The sequence below is a fragment of the Rhinolophus sinicus genome, linkage group LG02 (assembly GCF_036562045.2).
Source record: "Rhinolophus sinicus isolate RSC01 linkage group LG02, ASM3656204v1, whole genome shotgun sequence".
NCBI lineage: Eukaryota > Metazoa > Chordata > Mammalia > Chiroptera > Rhinolophidae > Rhinolophus > Rhinolophus sinicus.
The window spans coordinates 68,805,818-68,817,525 of NC_133752.1; the positions used below are offsets into that span (position 1 = coordinate 68,805,818).

An 11,708-nucleotide genomic window follows, 5' to 3' on the forward strand; every position below is an offset into this window, starting at 1 on the left:
ATGCTGGCGTATACTTCAGAATTCTTACCTACAGTCTTCTCAGTTCTTTAAAATAAAGAGTCCAAAATAAGAAACACTAACAGTTATCCAGAATACAAATGTTTACAAGATCCCATTAAACATCCTTGGCAAGCTTCCTCTTCCTCTACCTTAAAACATTTCTTCTATAAACAATACACAGTGAACCAGGATCTGGACAGAACAGCCTTATCTGGCACACTCCCCTGCGTTGTCGTTAATGGTGGTCTGAGCATCTGTCAGCACCCAGGGCTGGATGCTGACATCACTTTCTGGAAAGGAAGAAGGGAGAAGGTGAGGATGAGGCAGGAATATGTGCATGTAATAGACACTGGTGAACAGATAGGATGGAAAAAGTGTGCTGCTAATCTGACTGTGGGCAAAGTGGACACAGAGGTTGGTGATTTGCCCATGTCAGGCAATGAGAGAGATGCTAAACCAGGACTAAGACTGAGATCAGAAGTCCTTCTAACACACTAGAGACATGATTCAAGAACAATCCATCCAGGACAAGAAGAGTTAACCAGCTGGGCAGAGAGTGTGACCTTAGCTGGATGCTGAAAAGAACCATTTATGACAGAAGGATCATTTCCTGTGCATATTAAGCCCAACAGTCAGTCGTTGAATGGCACGTGCTGGGAGGAAATGAGGATTTGTGTCCATTTTATTTTATTTATTTAAATAAGAGTCAAGTTTTGTATTTGTTCATTTGTTTCATTTGAAGTACTCCTTGATGACATCATTAGCTTAAGAATCTTTGCCACAGTCCTTAACTACCTCACAAACTGCAACCAGCTGCTCTAAGGGGTTCTCCCTCTCTGTCAATTTCAAAGAGGCCTACCCATCCCCCTAGTTTCTTGTTGTCATCGGCCTTAATGAGGTGGATTTGGTGTTTAGCACAGAGGGTCTCCACCAACTTGACATACACAGATTCATCACAGATGGATGCACGCTCACAAAGATGGGCTTGGTACTTGTCGAAGGCTTTGGCAGCAAATTCCACATTAGGCCATCATGGGTGAGTCTGGTCAGCACCTTTTATAAAGCAGTTTTAAGATCCATTATATCACCAGCTACAATGCTTTCCTCAGCCTTGACAGTGGGTTACAGATGGAGCCTAATCGAATGTCCCCGAGCTTCCACGTCTGTGTGGCTGGACAGCAGCAGTGAAAGAATTAGTGTCTTTTAAATGTGAATTTGTTACCAATACTAACCTTCTTGAGTTTACTTTTTCAACTGTAATACAACAATAGCAATATTCTAAAAAAAAGCACTTCGTAAAGAGTAATAATATTACTACTGCTACAAAGTACTAATGAGGACAGGGCAAGGTTCATTTTGATCCCAGAGGTCTTCTAGTTTTATTTTCAGTAGTCTCTTCTGGATACCTAGGGTCATACACCAACGTGATAATACCCACCCCAGAATGAGAAAAACTGCACAATCTCTCTTTCTTTGCCTTGTGTCCCAATTCTGCTATTGCAGACATTGTTGGTTGCTTAGACTGATATTTATTCCCAACCCCTTTCTCTGTTACCACCTTTCTCTATCAAGGCTATAGAAGCTGGAAAGCTGGAATACTCCCTTCTTCATCATCACAGGAAGCTGTGGTGGTCATGTGACATGGTCTGGCCAAGGAGGTTTAGGTTGAAGACTTGGGTGTTGGTGGTGGTGGTGGTGGTGGTGGAGCCTTTTGGAAAGGGTTTTGCCTTTCTTGGTAAAAGGTACAGAGGCAGTAGGCTCTGTACTTTTCTCCTGTCTTACCTTGAACTAGTTTCATTTGTTAATTGTAGAAATAGCCATAAGCAAAAAGAAAGAAAGATAGAAAGACTGTAAAACCAATAAAACCCATAAAAATTACCCAAGATCCCACCACTCAGAGGTAACCTTAATATTAATCTTAATATATTAATATATACCATACTGAGGGGAGGCATGTTTTTTATTTTTATTTTTTTAATCAGAGGGTCTCATGACTCCCTCCTTGGGTTTCATTAATTTGCTAGAACAGCTCACAGAACTCAGGAAAACAATTTATTTACTTGATTACCAGTTTATTATAAAGGATATAACTCAAGAACAGCCAGATGGAAGATATGGGGGGAGGGGTGTGGAATTTCCATGCCCTCTCTGGGCAGCCACCCTCCCCACACCTCCATGTGTTCACCAACCTGGAAGCTCTTGGAATCCTGTACTTTAGGGGTTTTTATGGACGTTTCATTATGTAGGCATGGCTGATTAAATCGTCTACCTTTCAGGGTTAAATTCAATCTCCAGCCCCTGGCTCGCCTCCCTGGAGGCTGTGGGTGACAGAGGTGGGGCTGAAAATTCCAACCCTCTAATCACATGGTTGGTTCTCCTGGCAACAGGTCCCCATCTTGTCTAGGGGCTTTCCAAAAATCACCTTGTTACCATAAAGTCAGGTGTGGTTGAAAGGACTTGTTATGAATAACAAGTCACTCCTTTTACCTTCATCATTCTAAAGCTATTTCAGAAACTGGAGCTATTTGGATAATATATAATATCTGGATAAAAGACCAAACATTATAATAAAAGATGCTCCCATTGCTCTTATTTAGGAAATTACAAGGGTTTTAGGAGCTGTGTGCCAGGAACAGAAAAAAAAGCAGATATATATATTTCTTATTTTAAATCACAATATCACAGGATGGACAGATTCTTCCTAAGGAGAAAATTTTCTTTTTTGTTTTTGAAAACACCTTGATGAGTTGTTTGTTTGTTTGTTTCTTCTATGAAACAGGTCTAGAAGGAGATAAAAAAAGAATTCAGTGGCTGTACATGGTAAAGTAGAAGGAATTGTGTCCCATGGAAACTCAGGTAGGAGGATACCTGAGATCCTCAGCCACTCGGAGGAAGATGATCTGGTAAGGGAGAGCAGGCTCCAGAGGTCGTGGGTCGACATGTCAGCTGCCCCAGAGGGCTGGTGGAGTTGGCTCAGGAACTGTAAAGTATCAAATGTTCTATTTCAAATTAATATTTGTGCAGCGCTGGGCCTGCAGTTGTCGTGCTGCCATTGTTCTTTGTTTTCCTCAGCCTTCAGGAAAGCTCTATGACACAAAATGGCCTAGCATTGGTGGGATGGGGAAGGAGCTGCTTGAGCTATGCATGTGGCATGCAGTGGACTGCAGAAGCATTTGTTTCTGTCTGCTGTCTTCTTCGTGTAAAAGGGTAACAGCACCCCTTTACATTTGGGGAACTCCTTCTGCTTCATGTGGTCCTGGAAGAGCAGTTAATCAGAGTGCCCCAGATTCCCCACCCTATTCAGAGTTAGACACGTGACCCAGGCTGGCCAATCAAAATGCCATATCCCTTTGCACACAGGGATGGAACCAAGGAATGGGCCCTTGACCTCAGCTGAGCCAAAGTCCTTTACCAGGGTTTTCCCAATTGTAGCTGGAGGAGTAAGAGTTAGTTCTCTATTTCACTCATGCATGGAGGGGGGTTGCAGGCAGCCATCTATCCAGCCAACATAGAGAAGGCCACTCTGTAATGTGAGAGAATGAAGCCAGGCAGAAATGGGAGTTGGAGACAAAAAGACACAGAAGCCAGGTCCTGAGGCTCTGGTTCTCACTCTTCCCTTGGGCTACCCCAGCCTTCCTGGCTCTGGGAACCAGTGAATTCACTTCATGGTGTATATCTGTCATTTGTAGCAAAAAGAGTCCTGACTAATGGCAGAGCGAAGAAAGGAAGAGATGAGTGTATAGAAGGAGGAATATCAGCCACTGGAGTAATTAAGAATCCAGGAGAAGCAGAAATTCAGAGCAAAAGACAGCCAGGAATATATAAGCTAACAAATCTTGAAAATAGATGGGCAGAGAACCAGAGAACCAGACTTTTCTTTCTAGATGGAGACTTGAGAAAAAATATTTTTGCATAGTAAAGGAAAAGATGACAAGTAGATAATTTATGGACATCAAGTACATACTTTTTTTCTTTTATAAGAGTTTATTTGAGCCAACATGATGATATATGCCGGGATGCAAGATCTCAAGTATTCTCAAATACATACTTTTTTTAATTAAGTGCAAATATGTGGTAGATAGGAGTTTGTCACTTTTGTGAGGACATTTTGTTACCCTCTCTTCACCCTTACCATCTCCATTTAGAAATCGCGTTCCACATTATTCCACTGTCCACTAAAAAGTCATTAAAAAACCTCATTCCAACTGTTTCAAACATATCTCTGCCCAAACTCAATGCCAAAGTAACTATCAATAACAATGGTAATAAGAAAAATAATTGGAAACTTCACATTCTTTTTCCATGGCAGAAATACTAAGAGGTAGTGATGCACTCCTAAGTCAAGCAAGGATCTGGGACAGCAGCCACTGTTTACGATGGCAAGGCAGGAGAAGAAGATTGTTTGGTTTTAGGAAGCCTGGTGCTATTGATGCTGTGGTCTATAATAAAAACAATTATAGGCATGAAGAAGTGAAGTTTTCTAGAGACCTTCTCTTTTTCACCTTCATCATCAGTTGTACCCTGACAACTACCTGAGCTCTGCTGCACTTGTGTACACCTAAATTCAATGTGGCTTCTGATAAGAGTGTACCACTTACACTTAGGAAAACATAAGAAACATTGGGTTTGAATTTCAGTTTTATGTAACTCATCTAACTACTTAAATACAATGACAAACTGACTCATAGTTCATCTGATTCATCCTTAGAGTTCCAGATTAGTAGTACAGAGGATTTTCTTCCTCTCTCTTTCAAATGAAAGCTCCCTCTCCTCACTCCTTTTTTAAAAAGCTTTTTAAACGGGAATTTGGCATTGTGTGGGAGTGAAGAAGGCAAATTTCTGGGGACAGTGACCCTAAAGATAAGAATCCTCAGGGGCATAGGAACTCGAATCAAAAGCCTAGAATCTTTGTTGTTTGAAAACAACAAAGGAACAAGACAAACAAACAAAGAAACAAAAACTGATAGGCACAGACAATAGTTTAGTGGTTACCAGAGGGTAAGGGGGTGGGGGGTGGTAGATAAGTGTAAACGGGATCAAATATATGGTGATAGAAGGAGAACTGACTCTGGCTGGTGAACACACAATGTGATAAATAGATGATGTATTACAGAATTGTGCACCTTAAACCTATGTAACTTTATTAACCATTGTCACTCCAATAAACTTTAATTTAAAAAAAAAAAGCCTAGAATCTTTTCAGGATACAGAATGTGTATTCACATATGAGAAGGAAAGTGCACATGTATGTTTATATGGCCAGAGGGGAAAGCCGAAGCAGAGCATTCTGTTTGTCCCTTACTCAGTCTCTCCTACTTCCTGTAGTTTTATCTGAAAAGATTGCTGCTCCCCTAAAGACTAAGTTTTCTCACCTCTCATATAGTTAGGTTTTTTTTAGCCAGCCTCCAATCATCTCTATCCCCTGGTATTTACACCTTTTCATAGTCCCTTCTCACATTGTACTAGGGTGGGTCTGTGTGACCAGCAAAAAAACAGAAATGATGGTGTGTCACTCCTGAGGTTAGGTTCTAAAAGACTGCAGCTTTTCTCTCCATGTGTGTCTGAAATGAGTTGCTCTGGAGGAGATCAGCTGCCATGTGGAACAGCCTTATGGAGAGATCCACGTGGCAAGGAACCAAGGCCTCCTGACAACAGCCAGTGAGAACAAAGTTCTGCCAACACCTCCCGCCCCGCCCCAGCCTTCACATAAGTGAAACAACAACCCAGCTGAGCTGCTCTTCTGGGTCATGCCCCTCAAAAGAGTAAGTGTGCTCTCTTGTTTCTCTTCCCACATCTCCTAAACTAGAATGTGACTATGGCGGTGAACTGTCTTAGATCATGTAGATGATAACACCTTAGGGTTTGGAGGGCAACAAATAAAAGAGCCTGGGTCTCTGTTAGTCAGGAAATACCAAGTTTAGCTGCTCTAACAACCATCCTGCAATCTCAGTGGCTTTTAAGCCCCCTCTTACACCCACAAGTCGGTTGCAGCTCTGAGAAATTTCTCAAGATGGATGTCCTTCATATCAATAGTGCTTCCACAAAGTTCAGTGAAAGAGAAAGTGAGAGCAGACAGCCATGTAGTAGCCACTAAATGCTTCTGTGACACATCTCACACTCACATTTCTGGCCAAACCAAGTTGCATGATCCTATCTAACCCAAAGGGGACAGAGAAGAACAATCCTTCCTTATTCCCAGAGGAAGGAGACTGGAAATATTTTTTTAGCAGAACTAATTTCTACCAAAGTACTCCACACCAAGTCATCACACCAGCCCTGGACTTCTCTACAGGAAGATACCCAATAGAGAAATGAACTTCAATCTTGGGTAAGTCACAGGGTTTGGGGATCTCTTAATTTAGAGCCTAGCCTATATCCTGAGCAATAAAGGAATCTAGATAAAAGAATGGATCTAGGACCTGCCTACCTACAAACTGGTTCTACAGTTATTATTAATATTCACCAGGAAAATGAAGGCATATAAATGGATAGTCCCATTTGCCCTTCCATAGCCACTCTCCATACTTTTCTACCCTCCACTGTGGCCAAGGAAGGTGACATTTTCAGATTGCCTCAACCAGACTCCCTCGCCCTCTGAATTCTGGTTGTGTTTAGCCAATGACAGTCATTAGCAGGAGGTTGGGGAATAAGAGTAGAATAAGGTTGGGGTGTTTTTTTCCCTGTTGATGTCCAAACAGATGTCACGCTTTGACAGTGGTTATGTTCTTCTAGCCAAGACCACAGCCTCAGTCAGGACTTCTGCACAGCTATCGGTCTCTCCAGCTTCCAATAACTTTCCCTCTCCTTGACCCATTCTGACCCATTCTGAGCCTGTTATTGGCTCCAATGTTTCTCTACCCTTTGTTCATTTCCCCACATCTTTGTAGAGTTCTTTCATTAAATTGTCTTCAGTTACCTCTGCCATCTATTTCTTGTCATACCCTGAGCAATACAATACTTCTCCCTCAAATTACAGCTGTTAGTCAAAACAACCAATGACATAAGAAATGGGCAGACGTGAAAGACCCAAAAGGATGATGATGACCTTTTAAATCAACAGTGTAATAATCAAAGCAAATGGGCATTAGCAAACGGGCATTATCTTACAGAGCATGGGAAAGAAATCCCCTTTATTGGCATTGTCTAGATGATAAGAGGCCAAGTGGCATCTTAAATATTTGTGACTTTATGTCAAATCATTCCAGGAAAAGTTAGTTGACATAACTATCCAAGAATTAAAGCTTATTCCCAAATAGCTCCATTATTCATTTCAAATATCACTGGCTTACCAACTTAATTCCTTAGCTGGAGTTCCATTGGTTTCAGCCAGGAAGCTCTGAATTAAAACATGGAGTTTGCCAAGTTTCTGTTTGAACAAGATTCAGGGAGACTCCGAAAGTTTCATAGTCCATCAGGAGTACAGCCTATAGCTCAACTCATTTCATGGTGAAAGAGGGAAAAAATAGAGAGAATGAAGGGTGTGGGTGGGGAGAGGAAGGGAGAGCTAAACCTACCTTTTAGTTCATGGAAAGAAAGATGATTTTTCAAATGAGGAACTGCCTCTTCTACATTAAAAACAAACTCTAAAAAAAAAAAAATACCTTCAGTTGGGAGCTCTCCCCAAGGGATATCCAGGTAGGAGACCTAGAAGAAACTGTGCTTTTGCTTTCAAACACGTCACCTTCTTATGGGGGATCTGCAATGGCCAAAGGAGGAACCAATAAGACCATGGAAGATGATATTTATCCATAGAGCTACTTGGGATAGGAATTCCTCTTTGATCAAACAACACAGCTGAGAAGAAAATGAAAAATATCAGAGTCTTCATCCATTTATTAAAATATTCACCCATCCTAATCCAAAATAAACAGCGCCAACAAAACCATGTGTATGTGTTTGGATGCTTTTGGCTATAAGTGACAGAATACCCAACTGAAAGTGGCTTTCTATTTTCTCATATAACAAATGTAGGTGATTCCAGGCTTGGATAATTCAGCCACCTAACTAGGCCATGGCTCTAGGTTATCCTCATTGAGATTGTCTTCTCTGTCTTCTTATGGTAGCAGGATTACTGCTTCAGTTTCAAACATCACATCCCACATAACATCATCCAAATGTCGGAAGGAAAAGCCCTGGCTTTCTCTTCAGACAACTTTCATTTTATTTTATCAGGGAGGAAACCCTTTTCCCAGAAGCCCCCAGTAGCCTTCTCCTTACTCTCCATTGTCTGGAATTGGGCCCCATGGCCCACCCCATTCCTAGAACTGGCAAAGATAATCATCACTTAGAACAGACTGACACAGAGCAGGAGATCATTAAATTTTGTTGAATGAATAAAAGGTGAATTGGATTACCATGGTTACCTTAGACTAATTCCAATCCATTTCCTAGAACCCATTTTCCTAGAACAGATGTCGCTTGATGGCTCAAGAAACTTGGTATTTTCTTATCCAGGAAGAAGGAAGGAATGGCTGTTGGGCAGTCAGTCCATAGTGTATGCCACATTACGCTCTTCTTAAAGCAGTGAATGACAGCAACCCAAGTAAGGGCTTATTATTTTCTAATGGTAACTTTGAAAAGAAATGTTTTGGGATTTAAACAAATTGTTCATGCAAGGGGGTATATCAGTAGTGGACAAGTTACTATATTCTAAAGAGAAATGAACCTTTTTTTCTTTCTGCCCCAGCAGAATATTAGTTCCTTCAGGATATTCTCTTTCTGACCAAACCCAGTCTTGGGTAGGTGTCTGTCAATCTGTTATCAAGCACTCTCTACCTCTCGGCAGTACAGCATTTACCACACCAGGTTATTCTTCTCCCCTGTAGTAGAGACTGTTATGTGCTCACTAACGTCTGTTTTCTTTTCCTTCCATGTACTGAGCCACGTTTCCCAACTGCCTTTGCAGTTAGGTGTGGCCATCTGATTGAGTCTGGTCAATGCAGTGTTGGTAAAGTGATGTATGCCAGTTCCGGACTGGGCCCTAAAGGCTAGCTAATATCCTAGCTCCCTCTTTTTAATCTTCTGGCTGAATGGAGGGTTTTGTAGACAGAAAAGAATGTGGAAGGAGCCTGGGACCCAAAATGACTACATTGAGCAGAATACCTGTCCTCTTCCCAGTCTGAATTAGATTGGGATGAAATGTGTGAAGAGCACATTCTTTATTATGCTAAACCACTGAGAATTAGGTGTGTGTGTGTGTGTGTGTGTGTGTGTGTGTGTGTGTGTGTGTGTTACAGCAGTTATCCCATTCTAACACTGTTGCCCATTAGAATGAAAATCTCTTGAGAATAGAAGCCTCTTTCATCTTATTCACCATGGTATTCCTTGTCCTAGCATAGTGTCACATAATAGGCACTTAATACATTTTAAATGAAATAAGTGTAATTCTCTCAACATGTACCTATTATGTCCCAAAATAGCTTTAACTTTGTAATGCTATATTGGTAATTTTTGTTATCTCTTCATAGCTCAACATTGAAATGAACAGTAAATCCCTTTAAAAGAAGGCAGGGGTGACCTGTGGTGATTGTCCGCCGTAGCAACAAAGAAGGAAGGAAAAAGATGCCTCTCACTTTTTAAACATTTAAAGGTCAAAAAGGACAGTGTCAACAAGGTGCTATGATGTAAAGTCAAGTGAAATAGGAATATTCTTGCTATTGCTCACAGTATACATGTGCAAGCCTTGCTCAACTTCTTAAACTTTTTAGTGGTTTTTGAAAACCAATGACATCACCTAGGGTATCTCTTTAAAAATGCAAAATCTGTATTTTTAACCAGCTCTCCTGCTCAGTGAACTATGAGAAACATTGCTATCTATCCTGCTTTTTCTTTGTATTATTGTTTTTTAGTAAGTTGACTGGAAACAATTTAACGTCTCCCATTCCACCAAATCTCTCCACCAAATCTCTCCCCATTAACTAGCTAATATCTATGTTAGGAAGCGATCAAAAATAGCTGCAGGTTTTCCTTCCTGCTGGCACTAACTGGTGTGGGACAGTTACAGGTGCTCTCTCTGGCCTCTGTTTTTATTGTTTTTCTTTCATCACTCAGCTGCAAAGCATTGCTGGTTCCCTATCTTACAGATCCTTGCAAATTTCATGCTGCTAGGACCTTGGCCCAGGTTAAGGTCATTGCTGACTTCCTTGTTATCTCAAAAATGACCAATGGAATGCTCACTGTTGGTGTTAAGTGTAAAATGATACAACCACTTCAGAAAAACTGTTCGGCAGTATCTACTAACATTAAACAGACACCTAACTCGTGACCCGGCAAGTTCACTCTTAGATCTATCCTCACAAAAAATGAAGATGTATGTTCACAAAAAGGCATGTGTGCAATGTTCATAACAGCTTTACTTATAATAGCCCCAAACTTGAGACAACCCAAATGTCCATTAACAGGAGAATGGATAAGCATAATGGCATATTTATGTCATGAAATACTACACAGGAATAATACAGGAATCAACTATTGACACACATAACAATAGGGATGGACCTCAAAAACAGTATGCCATGCAAAAGACTCCATACACAAATGAATATATGCTGTATGACTTCATTCATATGAAGTCTGAGAACAGGCAAAACCAATCTGTAGTGACATAAATAAGAACAAGACTACTTTTGAGTGAGATGAGGGGGGCTCTTGACCTGAAAATGGCATGCGATAATTTTCTGGGAAGACGGAAATGTTCTCAGTATTGATTTGGCTGGTGGTTTCACAGGTATATACATATAAAAATTAACCGAGCTATCTACTTAAGACTTGTGCATTCTATTTTATTTTATTCTAGAAAGATGGCTGATTACTACTGGTCCATATGCCTCTGCTTGTTACTTCCCTCCCCTTTCTTGTCTGGGCTTCCTCTACTCCACAGGCCCCTGCAATTTTTTGTGTTTTACTTACCAGAAGTTTCCTGCAGTTGTCCGTCTCAGCCTAGTCTTCCTTCTAGAGTTTTCCCTCACTGCTCTTGCTGTAAGTGGGGCCACAGCTGAGCCTGCGTATTTGCTCCCATCACCTACCACCCGGGAGAGTGCCTAGCTAGAACCTCGCAGGCCTGACTCTTCTGTAACCTAATGTAGCCGTTACCAATCCTTTCTTTATGGTTCTTTTAAGTCTTCTAATTTCTATTTCTTCACCCATTTCTATCGTTTTCACAAATTGTCTCCAGCTTCTGGGGATGAATGAAAACAAGTTAATACTTTGGTTGGTGGATTTAATTAGGACCACTGTGGTTTGGGACGTAAGCCCTGATAGGGTTGCCAACAAGAGTGAATGTGGTGCCAGAGCAGCTTGGTGAGCTGCTGTAAATGAAGGGCTTACAATCTCAGAGGCCACGTCTCCGGGAGGGCAAAATCAAAGATGGGTAATAAACCCGAGTGTTACAATTAGATGATAAAGACAAAAGAGAGTGCGCAGGCCCAGAGTAGAAGTCCTCACATTTCTAATTCCTTGTATCTTAGTTATTTTTGCTCAGAACTTCACAAACTATAAACTCCAGATTTTTCAGGGCAAAAGTGCCAACCCATTTGAACAGAATCCAACTTTTGTTCCAAAGTGGAACAAATGATTCTCGGCCAACAGTTGAATCACAGCAACCTAATCCAAAATGAGAGAAAGAAAAAAAAACTGTAAAGCATAAAATATACTCTCTTTAAAGTACTGAACATTCCTAGTCACCCACAGAAGAGAAAACAGCAGTGAAC

At 41.1% G+C, this 11,708-nt stretch overlaps 1 pseudogene; it reads right to left on the reverse strand.

Annotated features, from left to right (window-relative positions):
• Nucleotides 1-732: 732 nt before the first annotated feature.
• On the reverse strand, nucleotides 733-2,493 carry LOC141570002 (small ribosomal subunit protein eS12-like; annotated as a pseudogene).
• Nucleotides 2,494-11,708: the final 9,215 nt, after the last annotated feature.